Here is a 27626-nt window from a genome sequence, read left to right as displayed (position 1 = left end):
ACTTCTAGGTGCAGTTTTGGTCCATGTAACCTTAGTTGTCAGTTGATGTCAAGATATTTAGATTAGTTTTAACATTCATCTGAGTAAATCATATTTGATTGAAAACAGAAGCTTTTATCAGAAGGTAAACCATATATATTTCCAGTTTTTTTTCCTTTGACTTCCTATGCTAGTATTATTTATAACTTACTTTAAACATAATTTGAAATAATTATGAATAAATAATTATGTCATAGTTTTGAAAGAGTAAGGTTTAAAGTATATGATAATTTTAAAAGAATAAATGTTCAAGATTTTTTAACCTTTTACTATGTTGAGGAAAATCATTTGACTACGTGATTCTGTCAGAGTTAAAGATGTGATAGGCCTGTTTGCTTTGATCTTAAGACATAGTTTGTGTTGTTGTAAGACGAGAGACCTATGAAACTATTTAGTAAAAATTAAGGCTGAAAACTAAAGGGTGAACAAACATCTGTGATTTCATCGTGGCCTTCTACCAGCGTAGACTGCCGAGTGTTTGTGGTTTGAGTCTTGTGTCTGTGAGTACTGTAGGACTCCTGTGGGTTTCCCTGGATCAGGAGCTGGTTGTGAACTGCTACAGTTCATGAGGATGAACTGTCGTAATGTTACACCAAGGATGGCGTTTTTGGAGTAGGAGAAAAAGCAGATGACAGAAACTAGAGGAAAAGAGATGCATTTTTTTCTGAAAGTATGTAGACTGCCTGCAGATTGTGTGTTCCTTGCCTCCTCATTTGCATCTCACCCTTGTGGACGAGTTAACGTAACCTGTGTGGGAATGACATAACTTTCCTATCTCTCACTTAATTCTGACTGCATCGTGTGAGGGGACTGCACGGTGGCCCACATTTTTCTCCAGGGCTTTCTGCGGAAGTGAGTCAATACGTTGTTTCTGGCTTTACTTGCTGGCCCTCCCTCCCATGCCAGCGCTGGGTGCATTGGAATTTTCCAGGTATATCATTAGAGGAGGCAGCACAGAAGGGCCGGAGCAAGATTCACAGTGCCTGGGGAAGTCCCAGGGATTGTTCCAGGAAGTACTGAAAGTGAGCCAGATGGAGTAGGGGTAAAAAAATGACCTGAATTAAAAATGGACAGAACACGGAACAGCCTTCATCATATTTAACTTTTATTATCATATTTAAAAACTGATTTAAAATGTAAGCTGAGATTTCTTTTTAGCGTGGATTTCAACACCTTTTTTTCTGCTTGTGCCAAGAACACAGTGTTCTGTTAAGTCATTCAGTGACGAAGACTGCTGGCTTGCTGCCAACCAGGGTCAAGTTCATTCAGATAAGCTTCAGTGTAGATAGTAAACTGAGTGAGGAACATTCCTCTGTCTTGGCATGTTAGGTGGGTTTGGAGGATCAGTTGTTTTCGAAGATTGTTGTGCTAATGTCACATTCTTGTCTGTTTGTTGACTCTGAGTCTGACTTAGTGAAATAGCGCTGCTCTCCTAACCATTCCAGACGAGTACCTCGCAGGCCCTGGATGAGCTCTGCTCTGTCATGTGAACTGTGCTTTACACCACTGAAGGGAACACGCAGGATTCAAGAAGTGCTCTTTTCAGTCACATATGCACATCAAAGCTGGAAAAGGTGGATTAGAAGCAAGAAAAATGCTATTAAATACCCATCTTTAAGGATTTTATTCATCCTTTCACTCATTGGAATGGTTCTTTCTTAGTTCCTTGGTTTAATTTCTCAGTTACCATCTTTGTTTTCCAGTTTCAGAAATTCATTGACTCTGTTATATTAAAAATTACTAAGTACACAGAAATATAACGACTAGAGCTATTTTGCCTGAAAATTACATTTAAACAGTTTTTTTCTGAAAGTATTTAATTTGTCAGTGTGTGATTGAGCAAACACATCTTGGCTTATAAGTGGCTTACTAGATCCTAGAAGATTACTTTTTTCCTGTTCATTGTAGTATTTACCCAAGGATAATTTGGAGTTGGTGTTGCTACTGATAAAGTTTAAAGAACGCGTGCATTACTTACTGTCTGCTGGAATATGTGGTTTGGGGGCCAGTGTCTGGTGATGGCCCTCTTTCTGTGATTGGTCACGGTGTCACATAATAGTTCTCTTCCTGTGACTGATCACCGTCTTACTCATTAATGCCTGTCTGGACTCGAGCAGGATGCCTTGTCCTCATCGGCTCACCGGGTACCAACAGTTGGCCAGTTAATGGATACCAGTCACGCCACGGGTCAGACGTGTGATGATGGAGCATTTAGGTCTGGGAACATATTTTATATCATAAAAAATAATCCCATGAAGCAAATAAATCATAAGCATATGCCTTTACAGACTTATTTAAAAGCAAACATGTTATCAAAAGCTGAAACATAAGTATTTGTTTGGCTAATTTTTCTGCCTGGGTTACTTTGGGCTTCTAGTAAAGCTTGAGCAGAAGAAACTTCTTCCATCAAATCTTCATGTAGCAAGCATACTAATTTACCACTCTTCCAAGGACCTTTGAACAGTATTAAATATTGTTAATGCAGATAGAATATGCACGAATTTCTCAGAAAGCCTTAGAATGTTAAGTGCTGGAAGGAATATAGCATTCCTCCCTTCCTCAAGAGGCATCTGTAGTGTTAGTAGAGAGTTAGGGTTGGGTATTATATCGCCATGGCACTCCTTTTGCTTCCATTGTGCCCTTTATCATAGCTCCCAGCAAACATTGCCTTTCTCCCCAGCTAGACTGAAGTTTCTTGAAGTCCAGGGTCTACCTGAGTGAGGGAATGAATGAATGAGTGAAACAGAGGCAAGACATGCAGATGGACAGTGACAGGGACTTTGTAAAAACACTGCTGGCAAGACTCATATATTCTCAAGTTAAATACCTATATCTGTGGTGAAAGCTGAACTAAATACAACTATTTAAATGTTCATTCTTATGGAAATTGAATAGCTGATATTCTATTTTTTGTCTATTTATTCTCCTTCATTTCTCTACTTTTATCAGAAAGCTTTATGCCTGCAGTGAGGGTGACAGGACAGAGTAATGGGGTCGGAGTGCTGTCATGGGAGCATGATTTCTCATCCAGTCACTGTGCCTGTCAGTACCCAAACTTCCAGATTGTAGTTGAGGGTACTTAACAAAGTATGTGTCCTGATATCATCAAAATTTTCAGCTGTGAGAAAAGCTAAGTGGAGAAAGATTCTGTACCTAATTAGGAAAAAGTTAAACAAATGACTGTGTAATAAGCATGCATGATCACATGGCTTAGCCACTTGAAAACGTTTTACCAGAATTTTGTATGATACCTACATTCCAAGTAGAGAGCTCATTAACAAAGCACACGGGTCTCATAGATTGAATGTGTGCTAATGGTCTATATCACTTATATTTCTAGGAGGAATTGTAGTGGAAACACTCTTCAGTACACAGCACGTTTGTGGTGTGGGAGCAGGGGATACCTGCTTGTAGTCTACTCAGTTTAGTTGAGTGTTCATATAAAAGGGAGCACATGTATATCTGTGATGGATTCATTTTATATTTGGCAAAACTAATACAATTATGTAAAGTTTAAAAATAAAATTAAAAAAAAAAAGGTTTTGATTCTTAAATAAGTAGGAGTTTAAGGAGTAGGGGAAAGTGTGAATTTATCTACAGGGATTATAAGGGAAACATGTTAAATTTGCCATACTCCCGTGCTTTTTGTTCATCTTTTACTGAGTCTTCCATCCAAATTGCTGGACCTTTGACATACTTGCTGTTTGGATCTGAGGGAGGGAACATCATCGCACCACGTTTCCACATCGCAGCAGCCGTTGCCTCCACGCCCCGACACCCACTCCTAGCCACAAGTCAGAACTTGTGCTTGTCTTGCCTGTGTTAAGGTATCAGCGCACTGCTCTGCTCCGTGTGTATCTTACAGGTTTTAAAGATGTCCTGCTAGGTACTAGGATTTCTGCCTGAAAAAAGCACTGAGTGGAGGGGTTTAGGAAGGCCAAGGGAAAGAGGACATTTGCTTAAGTCAAGCTTCTTTCTTTTATCTTATCCATCCTTTCTCTTTGGCTATGAGTTACATTCTTTGTGTGGTATGATGGAGCAAGATAGCACTTATTTTCCCCACTGTATGATTTCTGCTTCTTTTATTGAGCTGAACTTCTAAGAAAGAAAGCTCAAAGGGCCTTATTTCCTTAAATATGTGCCTTTGTTTTGTTTACTTATAAGAAAGAAATTTGAAATCTCAAATTTGGAGTTGTGAAAAAAAAACAAGAAGAAAATGAGAAAAAAAGGAAAGGAGATTTCTTATGTGTTGAGGATGTAGTGTTTTAAAGCTGCATTAAGGTCAGTAAATCCTATTAGAAAGTATTAAATGTAAATATGCTTATTTGTGATTCAGTAGATGTGTGAGTGTTTCCTCACTAAAATGTGGCTTGCACATATTTTATTCTGACAGATTTTGCTCTCCACCCTGGTAAAAATTGCCATCCGTATTTATAAAATCTGTTAACAAGTAAACTGGTCTCTAGGCATAACATTTTATTTATTTAATTTAAAAATATTGAATGATTATCTTATTTTTCCCCCAAATAACTGCACATCCAAAATGATAGATTTACACTGTATGGTTCACTCCTGAGTTTGGCACATTTTCCTGTGGTGGCAGGAAGACAGGACCAGAAACAGATTTTCTTAAGATTCAGATTTAAGGCTAAGATATCCTTCTGCCCATTGCACAGCAGTCTTGTGACGTGAAGACAATTAAATATATTCACGTCTGCTCTTTCTGTAGTTGTCTCTAATACGGAATGGCATTGGCTCAAACTGTCTCATAAGAATTTCTCAATTCAAGAGCACTTTCTCACCTTTATATTACTTCAGTGGGAAACTTCAAAAGTTCTATTTTCATGTAATCTTTCTTTTCTATGGGTTTTAGTCCTGCCCAAAGTTATTTATATTTAAGAAGTTAGGATGTAGGATACACATGTGAACACATACACCCTCTTTTGAGTTTTGTCTTCATTATTAATTCATATTCCAGTAATTTTTCTATAGTCTGTCTAGCTGGAGGTAATTAGAATCAGCACTTTTATATAATTTATTTTCATTTTAAGATGTGAACTCTGTGTGACTGGGATTTCATGGACATCTGGTAATAAGAATGAAGCATAGTGTCTCCGACCCTTTTACTTGTATAAGTTTTTAGTCGAGTTCTATTTTTATATTATTATCCGTGGCACATTAGATGAAGAATTCATACCACGTCAGAGCACTGTTAGTCCCAAATGTTGACAGCATCACTCCTTTAAAAGTACCACAGACAAGGCCTCTGCTTGTTTGGGAGTCTCTGGTCCCAGGTCTGTGCGTCAGAGCACATGAAGAGCCTGAGATGGCCTTCCCTTTCGGCTGAACCCACAGGGGCAGAATTGAAAAGAGAGTTTAGGAATGCAGGAATGCAGGATAGTGATTTTATGTCTCAGCCTGTTCTGCAGGGATGAAGGTGGGGAATGAATATTTGAATTCTTTTTCTCATTTTCCTTGAAAATCAGCTAACCGTTGCAGACAAGCTTGAGATTTGATCACTCGACTTAGCGCCTTGTACGGTTTATCGGTGTCTTCCAGTTTAAGGTAGGCAGCACCCCATCTCTCTGGAGAGTGCAGTCTTTTGTGGATGTGTGTGTTTCAGGTACTTTGTGTGTGTCAAGAATACATCACGAACGGTAGTTCTCATTTTGAAATTTACCACTAGCTTTCTCCTTCCAGGTATTCTTCCTGCTTCAACAAGTGAATCCTCAGTAGCAACAAACCACAGCAGTGTAATCAGGGTTGACTTTCAGACTGAACAATGCATATGTATGTATGTAAAACTGCTTGAAAGAGCCTGGGACACTCTTTATAGAAATGGAGAGAAACTGGCTTTTCCAGAAAGCAGACAATAAGAATCATTGCTGTGTGGCTGGTTATTTCTCATTAGTTCTTAAGCAGCCAGAGGACATCGCTCTCAAGTGGTGATTCCGTTTACTGTGCTCACCTTGAAGCCTGGGGAGTTTCCTCTGCTCACCTGTCTCTGTCATTGATTCTACCTGTGGATCAATGGTCCACAGGTAGGAGGCCTGTGGGCTGGGGGAGTGGTTCAGAGCGTCAGGCCTCTGAGGGGTTGCCGGGCACAGGACCTGTAAGCTGTTAGGAGGCTCCCACAGGTGCTGCTTTACTGGAATGTGGCTCCCACATCAGATCCTCTCAGTTTCCAGGAAGCTCTCCAGATCTATCTGTAAAAATCTCCCCATTTCTACATGTAGGCAGCTCATGCAAAGAAAATCAAAACGAAAAGTGAAACACTCCATAGGGTGAAAAGCAAACACGGAAACTTCTCAGCTACTGCCAGTCTGAGGCAGTGTTGATGCTTCACGGTGCCCATCACCTTGTTCTTGGAACATTGCTTTGGTGCTGTTTGTATTCATGGGCGGGTAGGACTCTGATTCAGCATTTATTTTGTGTTATGGTGAGCATTCACCTATGTCTTTCACACCTTGCTTAGATTCTGTTGTGCTTTTTAATATTGAAAATAAGTGATAAGTGATGCTGATGAAACTGTAAAAAAAAAAAAATTACAGCTGATAAATGGATTAAATGACCACAGTTACGCAAAAGGAGGCGTCTAAAGTGCTAGTGCGTGGCCTTGAGTAGGTTCAAAACTGCTCTGACTTCACTTTTAGCCCTGAAATGCAGACGGTGATATCTGCTATTAGAACTTGTTGTCAGGTTCCAGTGAGCCCACATAAGAGGATGAAGGATTTGTAAATGGTAAAGCATTATATGAATTTGTCATCATAATAAATCATTTTTGTTAATAATTGAGTTCCTTATATGCTGAGTGCCTTCTAGCCATCCGACCATTAGTAAGGAGACAGGCTGGAAGTACACTGACCCTGGTCTATAGGTCAGTGACACACTGTGGCCCCCAGGAAGGGCCTGAGTGGGGGCTGCCAACCCCCATGCCTAGTTAGGGAGTTCACTGCCCCTGGGGAGACTACAGGCTTGGACTCAGTAAGGCTGCATTAAGTGGACAGGAGTTAAAACCAAATATTCAGATGTGAGGCCTGTGTAGAGACGTCATCTCCAACCAGCAGCAGAGCACCACCTAAGAGCTTGTTAGAAATACAGATTCTCGGGCAAGCCACAGACCACTGAATCAGTCAGGGGTGAGGCCCAGCTGTCCTTAATGAGCTCTGCAGGCGTTCTGTGACTTGAACGTTGCCAAGACGGAGAGGCATTCGGAGATATGTGTCGTAGAGTAGTCTTGGAACTGGCGTGTGTGGGGATCTGGAACTCAGGGCTCCGGGAGTGCAGGAGTGCTCGCTTAGTTTGGCTCAGTTGGGTCTGGAAGAGCAGGCCCTCGGTGATGGGTGTCAGGAACACAGGGCTCGTCAGCTGTCAGGTCACGGCCAGCGCTTCTGGGCTGCCTTTGCGGTGGTCATCCAGTCCAGAGGCTCTGCATGCTTCATGTCTTCTGACCTGAGTCTAGGTTTTGGAGTAGCCAGAGGGGCCCCGGGAAGGCAGAGTGGTTAGTGTGAGCCTAATCGCAGTGTGGTGGAGGGCTGTGGGGCAGTGGGGCTGTGTGTAGGGTGTGTGTGCGCGCAGCGTAGCAGGTGCGGTGGAGGGTATGTGTGTGTGTGCATGGATGTGTGCAACATGGCAGGTGCAGTGGAGCACTGTGGGGCAGTGTGGAGGGTGTGTGTGTTTGCATATGCACACGCTTTCGTGGATGTGTGCAGCACAGCAGGTGCAGTGGAGGGCTCTGGGGCAGCTTGGAGGGGGTGTGTGTGCGTGGATGCGAGCAGCACGGCAGGTGACATGCGCGCTTCCTGAGGTTGGTGGGGAAGAGGCCTGCTGTGCTGCCCCAGAAACAAGAGGCTGCGAGGGCCTGTCTTGCGTGCTGCTGACAGAACACTTGCCTCGTGTTTACAGACGCACAGTAGCTGTGATGTGTGGTGGGGTCAGAAGCCCCCATCAAGACTGTTGCAGAGCTGTCGTGGGACTGGCCTGGGGGGCCTTCCTCCGGGCCCCGTGTCTGCAGGCCGCCAGGCACAGGTCACCTTTTGCAGGTGTGTCTCCGAGTCCTACCTTGAGCCTTTTCTCCCATCACTCTTGGCCCACACACCTTTACACATCACCACATCTGATTTCTGCCATTTCTAGAATATGTGCGTTGTGTTTTTTGGCCTGTTTTTTTAAAAATAAAATAGGTATAAAAAATAGAGAAAAAATCATGAGCACCCATGAATCTGCACAGCCTGGGAAATAACACATTACAGGGAGAATTTAGGCACCCTCCTCCCTTCTTACCCATGTTCCTGTTTGGGGGGCCACCATCACCTCCACTTGATCAAAGCCTTACCTATCCAGTCTTGTCCCGCCGCTGCCTGGTGAGCCAACAATGCGGTGTGTTTTGTCAGAGGTTGCGTTACAGTAAGCTCCAGGGGAGACTCATGGGCTAATTCATGTTGCAAAAGTGTCTCCCGGGGAATTAAAAGACATGGAAATTAGAGCTATTTAAAGGAATGTTATTTAGGTAGGAAAATATTTCGAACTCTTCAGTTTCTGGGTTCCCCTCTGTCCTTGCCCCCAACCCTGCCTCTGGCATTGACCTCTCAGAAGGGAGGCTTGTTGGATGGCCCCTTTCCATGCCTGTGTTTGGAAGCATCACAGAGTTCTGCATGTTATTAAAATGACTCTTTTAAAAAAAGCATTCGCTTTCTGATTTTGCTCTTCAGAAGAGCAGAAACATGCTTTGTGTTGCAGTTCAGTTTGGGGGCCGCTGAGCTCATGTTTGGTCGGGAGAGTGCGGTGGCCCGCTGCCAGTGTGCTCCCTCCCCCTCCCCCTCCCTGCTTCTCTCCCTCCCTCTCTCCTTTCCTCCATCTCTAGGAGTTAAGGAAAATCACTCTCTTCTAGCAGAGTTCTAGCTGTTTTGGGGGCTTAAAGCGAGGTGGCTGAAGTGCCTGTAGAGTACTAAAATCAAAGGTAGACATCTGTTTTAAATATACATGGGTCACTGTTTCAAAGGAGAACATGGAGAAGGGGGAATATGCTCTCTGTGTTTAGTGGTTGCTCCTATAAAGCATTATTCTTCTGTTAATATGAAATAAAACATTTGGTTCATTGTGAAAGTGTACTGCCCAGGAGAGTAAACAATCACATTTAATCCTACAGATAAAGAGTTCCTCCCTGAACTCTTTCACGGCTCCTGCCCTGTTGGCCATCAAGCCAAGGTTCCTCTGTGCTGGGTGTTCACTCCCAAGTCCTTGACTCTGGAGTTTGGGCCTCACTTTGAAGAGCCGTGGTTGTCTTGTTGGCCTAATCTGGGCCAGAAGCTGCCACAGGAACCCCCGCTTGGTTTCAAGCTGTGTTCTGGTTCTTTGTTTATTTTTCTGTTTCTTAAGTTGCCATGTAATTGGCATATAAGGTTGTAGAAGTTTCAGGTGTACAGCATGATGATGCTGTATGTCTTTTGTGTGTGTCACAGGATGATCACCAGAAGTCTAGTTCAAATCCCTAAGCAGTGTTTTTGATCCTGTAACTTCAAAGCAGGTTTTGTTTTTGTAGAGCCTAGTCCTAGATGAGGTACCAGCTCCACTAGCTGGCTAGGTCTGCTCAGTTGTTTAATTATCAGTCGCAGGCCCCACATAGAATTGTCATTTGGAAGATACCCAGTGTTCATTTGATTTCTTTCAGTGGTAACAAATCTTACAGACTTTTTTGAAAATACCAGGTTTCTCATGAAGTCTTCTCAGGGGTGTTTCTGGTAAAGCAGCCTTCATATTCCAAAAATGTTTACTGAAAAGTGTCTCCATCTCTAGTAGTTAGGTTTTTCCTTTGAGCTTATGGTCAGACCTTGTCTTGGGTCCACAGCTGCTGCCCAGTCTCGGGTGAGTTTCCAGCCTTTCCCTGCATGCACTGGGGCAGGTAGCAGATGGATTGGCTTTATTTTTTCTTTATTTTTAACTTATAATTGATTCAGTTTTTAACTGAAATAGTTTGGACAGATACCACCTGTAAATTTAAGGTGTACAGCCTGTTAATTTGATACAGTTGTATATTGCAACATGATTGCCCTTGTGGGGATAATTAGCACCTCTGTTATGTTACATAATTATCATTTCTTCTTAATTTTTGCAATTGTTAGGTGTCAGTCTCCAAGCCAGTTTGATGATGAGAACACTTATTGCTATCTGTATTCCCTGCTGTGTATTAGATTTCTGGGGCTTATTTCCTGTTGGCTGCAGGTCTGTCCCCGTCACAGCATCTGTCCCACCCCTCCACCCCCAGCCCCTGGTAACCATTGTGTTGCTCTCTGCCTCTACCAGTTTGGCTTGTTTGTTTAGATTCCACGTATAGATGATACCATGTAGGACTTGTCTTTCTCTCCCTGACTTGCTTCACTTAGCGTAATGGCCTTGAGTTCCATTCATGTAGTCGCACATGGCACATCTGATGGTCTCTATGGCAGGGTGGGCGGGTGCCACCTGACCACCCTCACCACAGGCTGTGGGTCTTCTCCGATGTGTCTGTGCTGCGGGCAGCCCAGCACCTGCCGCAGAAGTGGGGTCCACAGGTGTTAGGATGTTTGACCTCTGCAACTTCCCCTGCCAGAGAAGGTCAGGTAAAGACATAGGTGGGTTTCTGCAAGTAGGAGGCTTCTTCTGGGGCCCTGAGCTTGGTAACAAGCTGTGGGCCAGTCTGTCCTGCTCCTGCATTCGCAGAGCAGCTCCGCCAGGCCTCTTTTGGAACCAGGTTCCTGCAGTCACCATACTACACGCAGGGTGGCAGCTGCCTCTCTCCCAGAGTCCCCTTCCCCAGCAGGCAACCACTATGACTAAGTTTTCCCAGAGACATTAGTGTGTGACGCTCTGTCCCCTGACCTCTGTACACGAATGCCAGCATGCCTGACACACAGCGCTGCACGTGGAGTGCACAGGCAGTGTGCCCGGGTCCTTCCGTACCTGACACACAGCGCTGCACGCGGAGTGCACAGGCAGTGTGCCTGGGTCCTCCCATATGTGACACACAGCGCTGCACGCGGGGTGCACAGGCAGAGCGCCCGGGTCCGTCCGTACCTGACACACAGCGCTGCACGTGCAGTACACAGGCAATGTGCCCGGGTCCTTCTGTACCTGACACACAGCATTGAACGCGGAGTGCACAGGCAGTGTGCCCGGGTCCTTCCGTACCTGACACACAGCGCTGTACATGGGGTGCACAGGCAGAGTGCCCGGGTCCTTCCGTACCTGACACACAGCGTTGCACGTGGGGTGCACAGGCAGAGTGCCCGGGTCCTCCCATACCTGACACACAGTGCTGCACACAGAGTGCGCAGGCCGTGTGCCTGGGTCCTTCCGTACCTGACACACAGTGCTGCACGTGGAGTGCACAGGCAATGTGCCCGGGTCCTTCCGTACCTGACACACAGCACTGCACATGGGGTGCACAGGCAGAGTGCCTGGGTCCTTCCGTACCTGACACACAGCGCTGCACGCAGGGTGCACAGGCAGAGTGCCCGGGTCCTCCCATACCTCACACACAGTGCTGCACGTGGAGTGCACAGGCAGTGTGCCTGGGTCCTTCTGTACCTGACACACAGCGCTGCATGTGGAGTGCACAGGCAGTGTGCCTGGGTCCTTCCATACCTGACACACAGCACTGCACATGGGGTGCACAGGCAGTGTGCCCGGGTCCTTCCGTACCTGACACACAGCGCTGCACGCGGGGTGCACAGGCAGTGTGCCCGGGTCGTTCCCTGGGAACGCAGGAGGTCCCCTTCACTGCCCAGTGTGGTGCGGGGCCCACACAGGGCAGGACCCCCTTCTCTCGTGCCGTTCCCCTGTGTGTGGACATTCAAGTTGTTTCCCATCTTTTACTTGGGAAACAAAGCAGCCCCCATGCATAGCAGTTTTGCATATGAAAATGTAGATTTTCCAAGTTATGTTTCTCTCCCTACTTTAAAGCTTTTACTATGTGTCCTTGATTTCTAGAAGAAGTAGTTTATTTTCCTAGAATCTCTTTTCCATTATTTAATGTAGACATTAAGTAAATTGACTTATCTGTAACTCTGGATTGTTAGTTATGCTATTACCTCATTCCTATAGAGAGGAGGAGAATGGATCACTTACTGTATTAGCCTCTATTCTGAACATGTTGTTCTTTCCAGCAGGGAGAAATAAAGGGATTCTAAAAACAGATGAAAAATTAGGACTGGAGATATCAATAAATTGGATAGTGGGGAAAAATGACAAATTCCCTAACTTCTTAGGTGTGCTGCACAAGGTCTGAGGGATCTAGAAAACAATGTGTGTGTGTGTGTATGTATACTGAACACACACATACTCACACAGATCTGGACAAGGTAGAGAACCACAGTGCCCTTATTAAACGTGTGTGTGTGTATGTATACCTAACACATACACACACAGATCTAGACAAGGTGGAGAAGCACAGTGCCCCTATTAAACATATATGTGTGTGTGTGTGTGTGTGTGTATGTATACTGAACATGCACACACACAGATCTGGACAAGGTAGAGAAGCACAGTGCCCCTATTAAATATATGTGTGTGTGTATATATGTATATTGAGTGCACACACACACACACACACACACACACAGATCTGGACAAGGTAGAGAAGCACAGTGCCCCTATTAAATATATGTGTGTGTGTATATATGTATATTGAGTGCACACACACACACACACACACACAGATCTGGACAAGGTAGAGAAGCACAGTGCCCCTATTAAATATATGTGTGTGTGTATATATGTATATTGAGTGCACACACACACACACACACACAGATCTGGACAAGGTAGAGAAGCACAGTGCCCCTATTAAAGTGACAGGTGCCAAAGCCAGATGAGGCTCATGCTGGGCAGTGTGGGTACAGAGTGTCTGAGACAGGTGGGGGCTATAACCAGAAAAGCCTCCGTGGAGCAGGCTCAGGAGCCTCTAGGGCTAAGGCATGTGTGCTCTGAACCTGAGGTGTGGGCCTCGTCGGGAGGAGTCCCTGAGGCCGACTCTGGTGTGAAGTGGGATTGAGGGCCTTGAAGTATGAGGTTGGGGCTCAGGGAATGCTAAGTGTTGGCCTTGGGTGCTGGCCTGAGGAGCTCCCTGTGACTGGAGCAAGGGGGCCACGCTGATTCCCAAGTGGAGGAGACTGAGTGGGCTGCTGAGGACTTCACTGGCATGGGTGGAGCGGGGCCAGTCTGTTCATGGACAGGAGAAAGAAGGAAAGTCCCTGGGAGGGGAGGTCAGGTTGGGTTTCTAATGACCCTGTTCCAGACGGAGTGTGCGTGGGAATGGAGAGAGGAAGGAGTATTAAGACCTATGAATGAATTAGTTTCAGTTTGGCTTGTTGTCACAGAGAACATAGAGCAAAAGATAAAGTCATCATGCTGAGGCAGGTAGCCTGGAACACTGGCTGCCTGCGGGTGTAACAAAAATCTAAGAAGGGGGAAGGCTATAAATTTGCTTGTATTATGTGAGGTTGAGAGACATATTCAAATATAAATGTCTCAGGTATTTGTAAAGATGAGTGATTTAAGGATAAAAAAGCAGGAGGCATAGATTTGACTGTTGTCTGTAATTTTTTGGTTTTTGCAATCTCAAGTTTGAAAAATAAAATCCTTACATAGAAAGAAACTTGTACTCTATTTCTCATCGGTACCATAAATTCTTCCTTGATGACAAGTATTTTGATGCCAGCTTTTTGTGGTTTTTGCGTTTTCTTTATAAATTGTGGTAGAGTTCTGAAATGACCCTGATACCCCACTCCTGCTGAATCCTGCACGGCCCCTGAAACTGTGACTTGGGTGCATTTACTCCCTGATTAAACTTTGTATTTAGCTCAGTGGACTTGAGGACAAGAGTTGATCCTCTGGGCCTGGCCTCATCCCACAAACCCTTTCCATCTGGGTCTAGAGGTCAGAGATGGGGGAGTCAGAATTGGAGGCAGAAAAGGGATTTATGTAATATTGCTGGTTCACAGTTGGAAGAGGCCACAGGGCAAGGAGTGTGGGAGCATCTAGGAGCTCAGGGTGGACCCTGACCCCCAGCCAGCCAGGAAGTGGAGACCTCAGTCTTAAAGTCAGAAGGACCTGAATTCTACCAACAAGAAGACTGAACTTAGAATTGGATTTTTCTCCAGAGTCTGGGGGAGAACTAAGCCCAGCCATGCCTTGATGTCACCTTTGTGATACCCTGAGCAGAATACTCAGTTAAAATGAGCAAGGGACTTCCCTGGCAATCCAGTGGTTAAGACTCCCTGCTTCCAGTGTAGGGGGTGCATGGGTTCAATCCCTGGTGGGGGAATTAAGATCCCATATGCCACCTGACACGGCCACAAAAACACAAGGGAAAAACAAGCAAGACTTGTGGCCTGCAGAACTGCTAGGTAATAAGCCAGTGTGACTGCAGTCCCCTGAGTTTGTGGAACCCTGTTGCATAGGGTAGAAAGAAAACAAATGCAGAGCTTGTGGACAGCATTCTAAGGGCACAGGCAGTGCATGTTGTTAAGCACATGTTTAAGACAGTGGAAATATGCGAACATGATGAAGTTAAACAGCTGGCCAGAAACTCCACTGCCGGCGGCCTAGGACATTCACAGGGCCAGCCTCTCCCGGGAGCCCTCCCTGTACCCACCCCGGGTAGGCTCATGCCCTGCTCCCCACCTCATAGCGCTTTGTCCTTCCTCCTGCCATGGCACGTGGTGTGCTCGGTGGTACAGGTTACTCCCTGCCCACGCCTCGCCCACGTCTACCTCAGTGTTTGTGCAGCAGCAGTGAGCAGAGCGCCTGGCGCTCAGGGGTGTTTGGTCCGTGAATGAAAGTGAGACAGGGAGATGTCGATCTAAGAACACAGGGATTCAGAAGCCAGATGAGAAGTGTAGGATGATGATTTCAGTGACTGTTGAGATATCAAAAATGTGGTTTTTCAAGGGAGATCTCACTGTTGAGTGCAGGTCATTTAGAGTAAAATAGTGATTACCAGAACTCCTCATAGATAGTGAACGAAGACATGATTTGACTTCTCTAGGTGAAAACGTGAGGCATTCTGATTTTGACAATCAGAATAAAAAGCAGGTTCTGGTGCCTCACATTACTCACAGAAGTAAACATGCTGAGAGTCGGGCTAGAGAGAAATCGACACGGTCACACTTACTTTCCAGACTTGGGAAAGAAAGTCACATGTGGTCTTGTATGAAACCTGTGAATAGTCTTGTTAATGCCACTACTCATATTTATAAAGCCTGTTATTGACTAAAAACATATATGCAATGCTATTTCTTGCTTAATGGTGAAAAGGTGTGTTCTGTGAATATTTATAAGCATCCTATCCTATCAATCCTGAGATATGAAGTTTCTGTTCAGTTTCTGTTGTCTGTAGCTTCCCCTGTAGCTCAGTGGTAAAGAATCCACCTGCAGTGCAGGATTCCATCCCTGGGTTGGGAAGATCCTCTGTGGGAGGGCATGGCAACTCACTCTAGTATTCTTGCCTGGAGAATCCCATGGACAGAAGAGCCTGGCAAGCTTACAGTCCATAGGGTCGCAGAGAGTTGGATATGACTGAAGTGACTTAGCACACATGCATGCACAGATGAAGGGGACAGAAACAACTTCTACCGGAGAGTCCTTAGGTCTCACTGTGAAAGTTGTTCTGAACTCAAAATGATCATTTGTGCTCTTTCATTTATTGCCAAGGAGCTGACTAGTAGTATGTTCTTTGTGACTACGACAATCTTACTGGCAAATGGAAATACACTTTCAGAGAATCTACCATTTTTTATGGAGACTGAAAGCTCCTGTGGGAGCATTTGTATGTGAGAAGGAGGGTGCAGGGCATGGTTATCATGAAGAGGAGTATGACCAGGATTCTCATTGTAGGAGCAGACGGGTGAGAGTGGTCTTCCTCTGTCCCTTTAGTCAGTGTCATCATAGACATTCTTACAGAAGAGCTCCCTGCAAGGAATAGAGGCAGACAGCAGCTCCTCACAGACAGTTAAAGAAGACAGGATTTGACTTCTGTAGGTGAAAACGTGAGGCATATATGTGCGTGCTCAGTTGTGTCTGACTCTTTGTGGTCCCATGGACTGTAGCCCTCCAGGCTCCTCTGTCCATAGGATTTCCCAGGCAAGAATACTGGAGTAGGTTGCCATTTTCCACTCCAGGAGATCTTACTGACCCAGGAATTGAACCTGCGTCGTAAGGCGGATTGTTTACCATTGAGCCATCCGGAAATCCCCACTGTGGGTAAACTTTACCCTGAACTGCATTGGCAAAGTTTCAAATTTATAATTAATGATAACCTGAATATGCTGCATAAGGTTTTAAGTATGTGTGAGACCACAAGTAGTTTCTTCAGTATTTTCTCAAGTTCTTAAGACACTTAATTCTCCCTCTTGACTTCCTCTTCATCTTAGAACCTGCAATTTCCTTTGTACGAACAACTTCCTGCTGGGCTCCACTGTCTTCGGCCACTTCTGCCTTGGATGCCCTGCGTTTTCACCCAAGCCATAACTGCATTGCAACACCAGGCCGTTTCATCACCCTCTGAGTTGAGAAAGTCTAGCAGGAAATCACCAGTTGACTGTCCCCAGAACAAGCTTCGTGTTTCTTGGTTGCTGTGTCATGATAGGCAGTTATGAGGGGGATGCTTTGTAGAAAAAATTTGTTTTCTATGGTACATTTAAGAGTCTTGTCATCTGGGGAACAAATACTTGTAGAAAGAGAAATATTTTCACCCTAGTCTGAAAAAGATCCTATTGTTAGTGACTGTTTTCCTACGGTCACTTCAGGTCTGTTGCTTTCTGTTAATCCCATCTTCTCTCACAGGACCTGATTTCACATTTCTCTCCTGAAGAGGTAGTTTCCTGGATGTAAAAATAGGTCAGAGCCGAGGTGGTTACCCTCTCATATGAGTAGTAAGTTTGGTTGTGGTCTCCCCGAGGGTCTTTTTTTTGTGTGTGTGTTACGTAACATAGACAGAATCTGCGCTCCTCCCAAAGCAGAAGGAGCCTGTTTAGCTTCCTTCTCTACCAGCTGCAGAAGTGGTGCAAAACTCATTTCCCCATTGCTGCTGTTCAGATGGAACTGTTGTGCCTAGCACATAAGGGAAGGGTATATAGTGTAAAAAATGGATTTCTGCTGTTGTTATTTAGAGATCAGATAAAGAGAAGTTTTCAGTGAGTGATGTGGTCAGAACCTACTTGTTTCATATTCTCTCTCACAGGAACTTTCTCTGTGCCAGTCTAAACTCTTGAAGCCGTGCATACAGAAACCAGGTTAGGCTTTTAAGCTCACAGTCTCAAAGGACGGACATGTACACAAATAACATATAGAAATTCAGTAATAGAAGTGGGTACACTGTGTAGTGTTGGCAAGAGAAAAGCCTTTGTGGGTTAGGAGGAGCTCTGTAGTAGATACATGCTAAGCAAAGTGTGGGAGTAGCCATGGGGTATCCTCAGTGGTGGATGTGTGGGTGTTCACTCATAATAGAAGGTTGGGGTAGAGAGGACTTTGTAGATGATGGATGGATTAACAAAGTCTTCAGCATTAAATAAGAATTTGCCTGGTAGAAGAGAAAGAGGCAGGGCATTTCACGGGCTTCCAAGGTGGTGCTCGTAGTAAAGAATCCACCTACCAATGCAAGAGATGTGAGAGACAAGGGTTTGATCCCTGGGTGGGGAAGATCCCCTGGAGGAGGAAGTGGCAATCCGTTCCAGTATTCTTGCCTGGAAAATTCCGTGGATAAAGGAGCCTGGTGGGCTACAGTCCGTAGAGTCGAAAAGAGTCAGACATGATTGAGCATAACAACAAGAAAATGGCTCTAATTGGTTTATGGTCTCAAGTTGTTAGAAATTTCTTGTTTTGTTCTTTTGTGTTAGTTATCATTAAGGCAGCAAGTTGTGGAGATGAAGGAAGGAATTTATATAGATTTGGGGCACTTAACAGGTATGATTAAGAACCTCGCATGATAAGCATGTTTGTTTGACCTCATTCAAAGTCATGTAGTCCTTGAATGCTTAAGGTTCACGTCAGTGCTGGTCCAGTGTCTCAGAAGCTTGGGTTAAATGTTCTTAAGGTCGGACCATTTCTATAAAAAAGCTCATTTCAAAACCTCTCAATGATTTTTCAGGGCTTTGATTTTGTTAGGCACACTTTGCGATATTCATTGAGCAATGCTGAATCCAGTTATTGTCTAAATTAAATGTTTAGACTTTGACTGTAGGAACAAGTTGCAGGAGATTATGTGAGGATTCCACAGGAACAGGACTGTTTGTTGCTGGATCTGAAGATGGGGCGGCCATGTGGAAAGTAATGTTGGGTAGGAGCAGCCCCCAGCTGACGGGCAGCAGGAACCTCAGTCCAGAGGCTGTGAGGACCTCACTCTTCTATTGTGGGGACTGGGAAGAGGACCCTGTGCCCAAATGAGAAGCAGCCCGCCAGCACCTTGACTGACCTTTAGGGACTCTGTGTAGAGACTTTAGCCTGGACTCTCTTGCCCTGAATAAAGCCTTGAACACCAGAACTGTGAGCTAATAAATGGATGTTGCCTTAAGCCTCTGACTTAGTGGTGATTTGTTATGAAGCAATAGAAAACCCAGGCTAGAGTTTCCCAGTGCCAGAGAGCCAGGAAGTTACCCCTGGCTTGCCTTTTCGTGACTTTTGGTATTATTCTGAGTTCATAGAAGGTATCAGCAGATCCTAAGTTGATTTTTAAAATTTATGATTTAGGTCATTTGAGTTTTATTATAGCAACATTGAGTGATGAAGAAAGAATTTTGGTATTCTCCTTTGTTTACTTTTTGTTTTATTATATTTTTAATATGTGGTTTTCTTTACCTAGGAAAGAAATTGAAAAAATCATTTGTTCTGGAATGAGGTTGGCAAACTGTAGCTTGCATGCTACATCACGCCCCTTACCTGTCTTTGCAAATAAAGTTTTATTGAAATGCAGCCATGCATACTGGTTTCTGCACTGTCTGTTATGGTGCTCATGCTGCAGTGACACAGTTCAGTATTTGTGAAAGACACTGTGTGGCCCTCAAAGCCTAAAGTACTTACCATCTGGTCCTTTACCAAAAAAACCCAAAAAAACAAAACTGCCATCCCGTGTTCTAGATGGTGATCTGATTTAAAACCGTATTTATCTAACTATAAATGGTTTCCATGAATGGAGATTGATATTTCTCTAAGTCATGTAACTTATGTTATTAGAAGAGCTGTATCTGATTACCAGGATTGTATAGACTAGTTTTTACCTCTTATTCTACTCAAATGATGGAAAGTGTATTAAAATTATGAACTCTGTGTGTCTGGAGTCCCTAAGACCCTCTCCAGATTTAGCGATTTGTCAGGAGGAATCATTGAACTTGGAAGTCATTATACTTGAGGCTGTGATTTATTACAACAAATGATACTAAGCACAGTCCACAGGGGAAAGTGTGTCAGAAGTTGGGTGACTAGGCACAAGCTTCAAAGAGTCCTCGCCCAGGGGTAGCGGAGGACATGCTTCATCTCAACCTGCAGCAGCTCTTGCAGAGTGTAGTAAGCTCATTGGTTCCGCACAGTTTTGGTTGTCCCTGTAACAGTGCCTGGTGACTGGGCAGTGACCAAACCCAGTTCCAGAAGGAAAGCAGATGCTTACCATGAATCACATTATTTGCACAGACCACCTAGACAGAACAGTACAGTGTGGCCAAGGTACTGAGTGTGCAAAATGTTTCTATCAGTTTGAATATTCCAAGAGGTCAGTTCTCTAGTGCCAGTCAAGAGGCAGTGAGTAAAGCAACCCTTCTGAGCACACGTGGTTGGTTCAGCTTGTGCGTTAATGCTCTTGAGCACTCCATGGTACGTGTTCAGAAACACACACAGAATTTTTGTTGGTTGTAAATGTTCTGCTATACAGTCTTTATGTATGTAGTTTCAGGTACATATAGAATGTTCTTCTAGTTACAACTGTATTTCAAGTATGTTCTTTTAGTGAATTATTTTTAGTCAGCATTATCTTTATTTTTCAAGTAAGAAAATCTGCATTGCTTCATGTATCAAGCCCAACATAACTTTACAGAATCATGGGTCTTTAAAACTTCACAAAGATAAACATTGTTTTGTTTGAATTTATAGTTTAAATTGGAGAGGGCAATGTCAACCCACTCCAGTACTCTTGCCTGGAAAATCCCATGGACGGAGGAGCCTGGTGGGCTGCAGTCCATGGGGTCGATAGGAGTCGGACTCAACTGAAGCGACTTAGCAGCAGCAGCAGCATAGTTTAAATCAAGTATCTTCTTAAGGGTGGACTACTTTGCTGTTTCTGGCTTTGTAGGGACTAAAACAGCCTGGTACTTCTTTTCATAGTTCATGTTCCTGCATGAATGTTAAAGAGTAATCATTTTCAGAGTTGACTTACCTCCATGATATTGTTTTGGCTCATTGTAGCCAATAAAATTCCTAACTGTATTAAACATTATCTTTTAGTTATTGAAATAATGATGAAATGAGCTTTACGAAACATTACACCTTTTAAATACCTTAATATAAAGTGCTTGCTGTATCACCTTTATCAACCCTCATGTTATGGAAAAATATACAGGACAGATTTCTTCTATGGACAGAATTCTTATAAGTTTTGCCTTCCTGTACTTCTGTAACTATCAAAGTTAAATATGTATACATATGTGTGTGTGTGTGTGTGTGTGTGTGTGTGTGTGTGTGTATATGTATAAGTTTTCCTCTATTCCTTCGCCCGGCGTTGTTTTCTTTTTCTTGACAGAGGCTGATACAGTGTGTTTAGGATTCTGTGTGGATAGTGAGGATTCCTGAGATTATTCCCTTATCTTGTGTGACTGCACAACTATGTTTAAGTCATCTTCTGTATTTCAGTTTACCTAATTTGTCCTCTTTCATCTCAAAGGAATTTTGTGAGGATTATTTTGACGAGGTTTGATTATTTTGAAGAAGCATCTATTTATATATAAGATACGGTCAGGTGCTACCTGCCTGACGTCCAGTTGGGACCCTTTCAGCTAACCTTGGGTCTGGAGCGAGGCCTAGGTCCTCTGACATACTTGCTGTTAGATTTGCTTTACAGTGAGTGTTTTGGCTTCACTCGGTTATAAGCAAGTAGCCAGATAGAGGTGTCTAAAGAGCAGAGTATATATTTTTTAGTCTTCTGTTGTCCAGCACTGAGCCTTGCTATTTCCTGGTTTCAAACCCAGAGCAAGCAAGGAGCCTGTGACTTTGATAGTCAGAAATGCAGCAGGGGCGGGCTTGAGCATCGCAGGTTTGAGGCCCACCAGCAGTCTTGCAAATGGTGGGAAAGGAAGCCTATCTGGTACGTGCAGAACTGCACACCTCAACATCCTAAGTAATGTTTCTCTATGAGAACAGCTGTCAAGAAAATGTTAAACTACATTCAGTCTACGATATTTAAACAGACAGAAGTTATGGAAAACTACAGCCCTCCCTTAGAGATCACAGATGGAAGGACGTAGTAAAGGCTCCTGAGAAAGCTCAGCATTTAATTTCATTCATCCACGTTTATTCACACTGCCTTGACTGTGGAGCTCCCTCTGCCTTCATCTCCATGCCTGTTAATGCCTCCTGGCGCCCTACTTGGATTTGTTTACCACCTTGTTCCTTAGGGCACTTCCCTGGCTTGTTTCCTTGGAAGCTTTCTGCCTTCTCCAGACTCCTCCCTCCATTCTGACTTCCCACCCCCACCCCATTCGGCACTGTGTAGGATTTTATTTTGCTTCAGTTTAGTTCTTTTAAATTGAAGTGTGGTTGCTGTACAGTATTACATAGTTACAGGTATACAATGTAGTGATTCAGAATTTTTAAATGTTATACTGCATTTATAGTTATAAAGTATTGACCATGTTCCCCGTGTTGTATCGTATACCCTTGTAGCTTTGGTTGCTTGCTTAGTTTGTTGTGTCCAGCTCTTTGCGACCTCATGGACTATAGCCCACCAGGCTCCTCTGTCCATGGAATTTCCCAGGCAAGAATATTGGAGTGGGTTGCCATTTCCTCCTGCAGGGGTTCTTGCCAACACAGGGATAGAACCTGCCTTTCTTGTGCCTCTTGCCTTGCATGCGGATATTTTACCCACTGAGCCATAGGGGAATGCCCATGGTCTTATTTTGTACCTAATAGTTTGTGTACGATTTTAATTCTTTGCCTTGAAAAAAAGCAAAGTCTGGCTCATAACCAGCAACAGCCTGTGTCTTGCCTCTGATTCTGTTTGCAAATGAATAGATTAATTTTTTGAGTGTGCGGTCATTTTGCCTTTCTGTTAGTTTTGAGGCTCCAGTTTTGAGCGTGCTCTGAGTTGGATGTTCCTTAGCCTCCAGCTGACCAGGGAAAGGTATGCCACCCCTGCCTATCTGCCAGAAGACCTGTGTCTTCAGGGAAAGACAGGCTGTGTCTTTCCCTGAAAATGTCTGAAACAGAGAGAGAGGCAGCCAGGTTGTGTCACAGACTGCGTCTGTACTCCAGTCGAGCCCTGTCTTCCTGGGAGGAGGCGTGCTTTCACTTCCTGACCTGTAGTCACTCTCTGGGCTGGGGGATCCTGATTCTGGGTGGATCTCTGCTGCGAGGCCCTGCTGGCCCCGGGCCATTAGGCACTTCTGTGCTCTCGGCTGCTGCTCAGTGAACTTTGACCCACAGCTTCCTTTTTGAGTGCTGCAGTCGCTGTCTTGCTGTCTCTAATGATGAGCCTCTCCCCTGCTGATCGTTGTTTTCCCCTTGGGCTCCTCAGAGCAGGCACTTTGGTTGTAAAGATGAGGTGGAAAGGTGCTTCTGTGAACCCACAGAACGTCGGTAGGACTTGAGTTCTGTTGTTCTCATCGGGCTGGAATTTGAGGTTGGAAACATTTTGTTTGGGGAAGGCAAGCCAAGTGGTTTACAGAGGTGTAACTCTGGGTGTAGCTTGTTAAACCTGTTTACCTCAGAAAAAAAATTTTTTTTTTCTTGAATGTGTGAGAAAATCTGTCGCTTTTGTTTTCCCTCTCACTAGTTGGCAATGATTTTCATGGATAAAGTTTCAGTCACAAAAAGCACGAAAGTAAACAGTGAAAGTGTATCACCTGTGATTAGTTTAAGGCTGTATTATCTAGAATTATGTTGCTTTTACTGATTTTTAATCCCAATAGAAAATAAAATTCTGTTAGGATCTGGAAGTCTGATACACTCCTGGTCTCAATGGTTTTGCTGTCCTTTTCTACACATCCAGTGTTGTTCTTGATAGAGAACAGCCCACGTGAATGAAGGAGTGAGTGTGTATCTGTGTGTGTGTATGTGTTCGTATGATGATTCCACCAGAATTTAAAGACCATAGAGGTTCGGATTCTGGTATCGGCTCCCCCCATCACCACCACTAGATCCATTGTACCCAGAATGATTTCTGATGCACAGCAGCATTGAGCTGATTTGTTAAAGCAATGAATTCCATTTTAGAGTTTTGAGTGGAAATGGAAGTGTCTGATAACTAAATTTGTTGGTTTATCAGCTGCCAGTATTCCTCATTCCCATTAATTTTTAAGAGCTGTATTGGTTTTGGTGGTTTCACTCATCACAGCTGCCAGGGCATATCTTCTTTAGCATTTTAGCTGTTGCCTGCACCTTTTAACCTACATAAACATGTTTAGTGGTTGTTATTAGATTCAAAAGCTCCTAAACAGGCAGAACCTTATACTTCTCTTCTAATGTCCTTAAAATTCCCGTGACTGTTGTCATTTGTAGTGTGAGTTGAAGAAAGGGAGGCTGAATCAGGATAAACGTGAACTTGGCGTGGCCTGGGCCTCGCTGATCTTCCCGGGCAGGTCTGGGCCAGCCAGTAATTGGGTGGGAGCCTCAGAGAGCAGAAACCAGTGCTTCGAGACACGGGCCTGCCGGTTAGGGTGCAGCCGACAGCTGCTCCCACAGCAGGGCCCCGGCCGCACAGGGTGCTTCACTGACCCTGCAGGGCTGAGACCAGAGCGTAAGGCTTTTGTTTTTGCATAAAATACAGTAAAGTGAGCTGTTTTTGTCCTGTAATCGGTTATCTCAAGAAGTGATTTTAGTTTAGTTACCTTTCGTTTGTTTTGCCAGCTGGGTAAGTAATTTAGCTTACAAAGGTGTCATTTAGAATGGAAGAGGTCGTCATTTGTTACTGATATTCCACTGTTGCTGTTGGTGCAACCTGCCTATACATTTTAGAATTGAAAGCTGTAATTTCTGAAAGTTAGAGAGTGTTGTTTCATCTGGCTGATTGGTTTCACTTGTTTTATGGCAGTGTGTCTTTGTCTTGCAGGTAGACGCTTGACTTCCTGACTTTGTTAGTGGACGCTGTTTGTATCCAGGACGACCCTGCACATGTAGACATGGATTTAGATTTAGATTTGATGTGGGAACTAGGATGCTTAGGTTCAGGGCTAGTTCTTTATTTATGAGACTCTTTCCTGAACATTTCATGCAGAAATTAGTGGATAGGATTACAGGGGGTAACTTCAGCTTAAAGAATATCAGATGAATTACATGGAATATTGTGTGAATTAATTTTTTAAATTAAAATTTTGTGATACTTATTTAAAAATCTATTTTAAATAAAACGTGTTGAATATCTACCTATTTGGAGAATTGAAGAATTTTTTTATTCCTGATTTTTCCAGTGATTATAGCTCACATAAGTGTGTGTGTATGCTTCCCATATTTTCCTTGCTCTCATCACCCAGATGTATGCACTGCCAGATAACTGGCAGATTTTAAGGGAGAGACAGTGGAGTCTTTTTTATCATCTTAGGTGCACAGTATTACAGATTATCAAAGTAAGATGGAGTCGTTGTGATTCGTGATATAGTCTGTAGGAGGTTGGTTGTTTATGGTGAGGCTGAAGTAATAAATGCACCTGGACTCGGTCCACGGAGCCCAGAAATCAGAGTGCTGCAGCCAGCTTGTCTTCACTCGTGTCCTCCATGAGGAGTCTTACGGGTTGGTGTCGTTGGTGTCTTGAATCATTTCTTCTCCAGTGGCATCTTTGTCAAGGAGCTGAATTTCCAGTCTCCTGCTAGGTGGTTCTGTGTGTCTGTGCTCATCCTGTGATCATTTAAAACTCCATGTGTTCCAAAGAACAGCTTCTCTTTCCATTCTTTGCTCTTGAATGTGTCCTCTGTTTCAGTCAAGACAGCACCACTGTCTTGACTGAAGTTTGGCCTTTTGTAGTGCATTACTTGAACCGACTATCTGCAGTATTTTCATTAGTGCTATTTGGTTACCAAACAGTTTTAGAATAATAATTATTAAAGTAGTAGGCTGTGAATGCATTTACACTTGCCAGTGTGCTGAATTTCCACACATTAAAATACTATAGTAACTTAAGTTGCTGGACTTACCAGGTGACTCAGTGGTAAAGAATCCACCTGTTGATGTAGGAGATGCAAGAGACACGTGTTCAAGCCCTGGGTTGGGAAAATCCCCTGGAGAAGGAAATGGCCACCCACACCAGTATTCTTTCCTGGGAAATCCCATGGACAGAGGAGCCTGGTGGGCTACAGACCGTGGGGTCGCAAAGAGTCAGATGTGATTTAGCAACTAAACAACAACAAACTTAATTTGCTAGAGCATGTCTTCAGTGGGTTTGGGAATGGAAAGAAATCTGAAGGCATGGACCTTATCACTGACCCAGAGCAGTCCCTGGTACCAAGAAGCCACACGGAAAGTATGTGAGTGAATTTGCCATCAAATTTATCATCATTCCAAGAAATAAATTTAGAACCTACTTCCCACTGCTGATGGCTTGCTTGATTTGTCTTTATGTGAGAGGACGTTTGTGCTCTCTACACCCCTGAGTCTGTCGGTTACCTTGTTATCTCTTGCCTCCCAGTGTGAACTCCACACTTTGATTTGTCAAGACTTGTCCCTGTATCTTGAATATCCTGGTCCTTCCCTGCCTCATGTGCTTTCTTTCATCTTTTCTCATCTTTAAAATGCTAAGGATTCTTCGGTCCTTTGAGACGCAGTGTAGGTTTTGTCTCTTCCAGCGCATCTGCTGGTTTCTGATCAGCCAGAAACAGGGGCTCTATTCTGTGCTCATTTGGAACATCTCATGTGAGCCGTGCTTACACTATCTCCTTTATTTGATTTCAGGTTCGTTATGGAACTGTATCTCATTAAATTTTGTTTCTTATATAACACCTTACACATAGTATATCCTTAATAAGGCTGCTATTTCTTTAATGGAACACTTTTTGTACCTTGAGATATTTAACAGATAGTTAATTTTTAGTTGCAAGTAACAAAAAGCAAATATAGTTGAACAGGAGTAAAGGTTTTAGAACCATGCTAGTATATCCTGAGGTTGCTCTGGATATATTATTTCTGTAACTGGACTATAGACCTGAAGAAAGTAATTATATGTGAAAGTTTTCGGAGGGCTCCATTTGGTCAGCTTTCACAAGGAACCTGCTGGAAGTCAGTCTCTCCATCTCCCTGTGTCTCTCGTCTTTTGCTCTGGCAGCCTAAGCAGACTCATCCAGAGGTTGGTGCTGAGAAGTGTGGTGCTGCTATAGCAAACACCTTAAAGTGCAGAAGTGGCTTCAGAATTGGATGTGGGGAAAGGCTGGGAGAATTTCGAGGTACAGAGACACAAAAACAGACGGGGGTGAAGGGACTGCTCAAGGTGATTCCGGTGAGACCTGAGAAAGAAGTGATACTGTTTTTTATATATTTGGTTAAATAACGTTGTTATATTAATTTCATCTGTTTCTTTTTATTTCTCAATATGGCTACTAGAAAGTTTTAAATTATATATCTTTTATTGGGCAGCACTGAAATAGAGCTACATGTATGAACATGAATAAATGTTTTAAAAAAGATAATGTTGGTGGAAAAAATAGGTCATTCAGAGCTGTGTTCAGAGGATACCATTTAAAAATTTTATATAAAGTTTGAAAGCTCACAAAATAATACACTATAGTATTTGTGTGTGTGGTAAAAAATAAAGAGAGAATAATATTCTTTTATAAGAATACAAAGAGGATGTTGATGAAATGCCAAATTCAGGAGGGAGTTACCTCTAGGGTGGAGGAAAACTAGAACATGAAGAGAGATGCAGGAATTTTCAACTGCCTTTTAAAAAAAAAAAAACTGAAGAAAAATTTGTATTGTGTTAATATTTGATGAAGAGTGATTAGGTAATGAGCACAGGTATTTTTTATTTCTTGCACTTTTCCATGTGCTTAAATCATTTCATAATAAGTAGTCATTATCCCTCATTCTTAAAATGCTTCTGGAAGAATTTTTCCATTTAGCTAAGGAATGACAGAGCCAGCAAAGTGACTTGTGCAACTACGAAACAGGAAAACAGGGGACCTGTGATTGAAAACCAAGTCTTTTTTTGTTCCAAAACTCATAGCCCTCCATTCTCATTAATCAGCTTCTACAATAAAGATAAAAGTCACCTGGAGCTTCTGAACCTGCAGACTCCTGTGAGCGGTCTTTGATTCCTTCCTTCTCCTCCTATCCCATGCACTTGCACCTCTGCATGCATGTACAGGGACACACAGTGCGTGTGCACTCATGGACTCAGCATGCTTTGTGAAAGAATGAGTTCCTTACTG

The 27626-nt window shown here is 43.6% G+C and overlaps 1 protein-coding gene across 2 annotated transcripts in view; it reads left to right on the top strand.

Annotated features, from left to right (window-relative positions):
- SPIDR (scaffold protein involved in DNA repair) overlaps positions 1-27626 on the top strand; it is a 275881-nt gene that overhangs the window by 58744 nt on the left and 189511 nt on the right. Inside the window, exon 1 of one of the 2 annotated variants that reach the window (XM_025001816.2) lies at positions 23912-24010. The exons of the other annotated variant lie outside the window; for it this stretch is intronic. The gene's annotated coding sequence lies outside the window, so the exon portion shown is untranslated. Of the gene's footprint in view, positions 1-23911; positions 24011-27626 lie in introns of those variants that run through there. 2 annotated transcript variants of the gene reach the window in all.

Source organism: Bos taurus, chromosome 14, assembly GCF_002263795.3.
Source record: "Bos taurus isolate L1 Dominette 01449 registration number 42190680 breed Hereford chromosome 14, ARS-UCD2.0, whole genome shotgun sequence".
NCBI classification, from domain to species: domain Eukaryota; kingdom Metazoa; phylum Chordata; class Mammalia; order Artiodactyla; family Bovidae; genus Bos; species Bos taurus.
The sequence above is the reverse complement of the archived record's forward strand: the minus strand, read 5'-3'. Positions and strand labels throughout refer to the sequence as shown.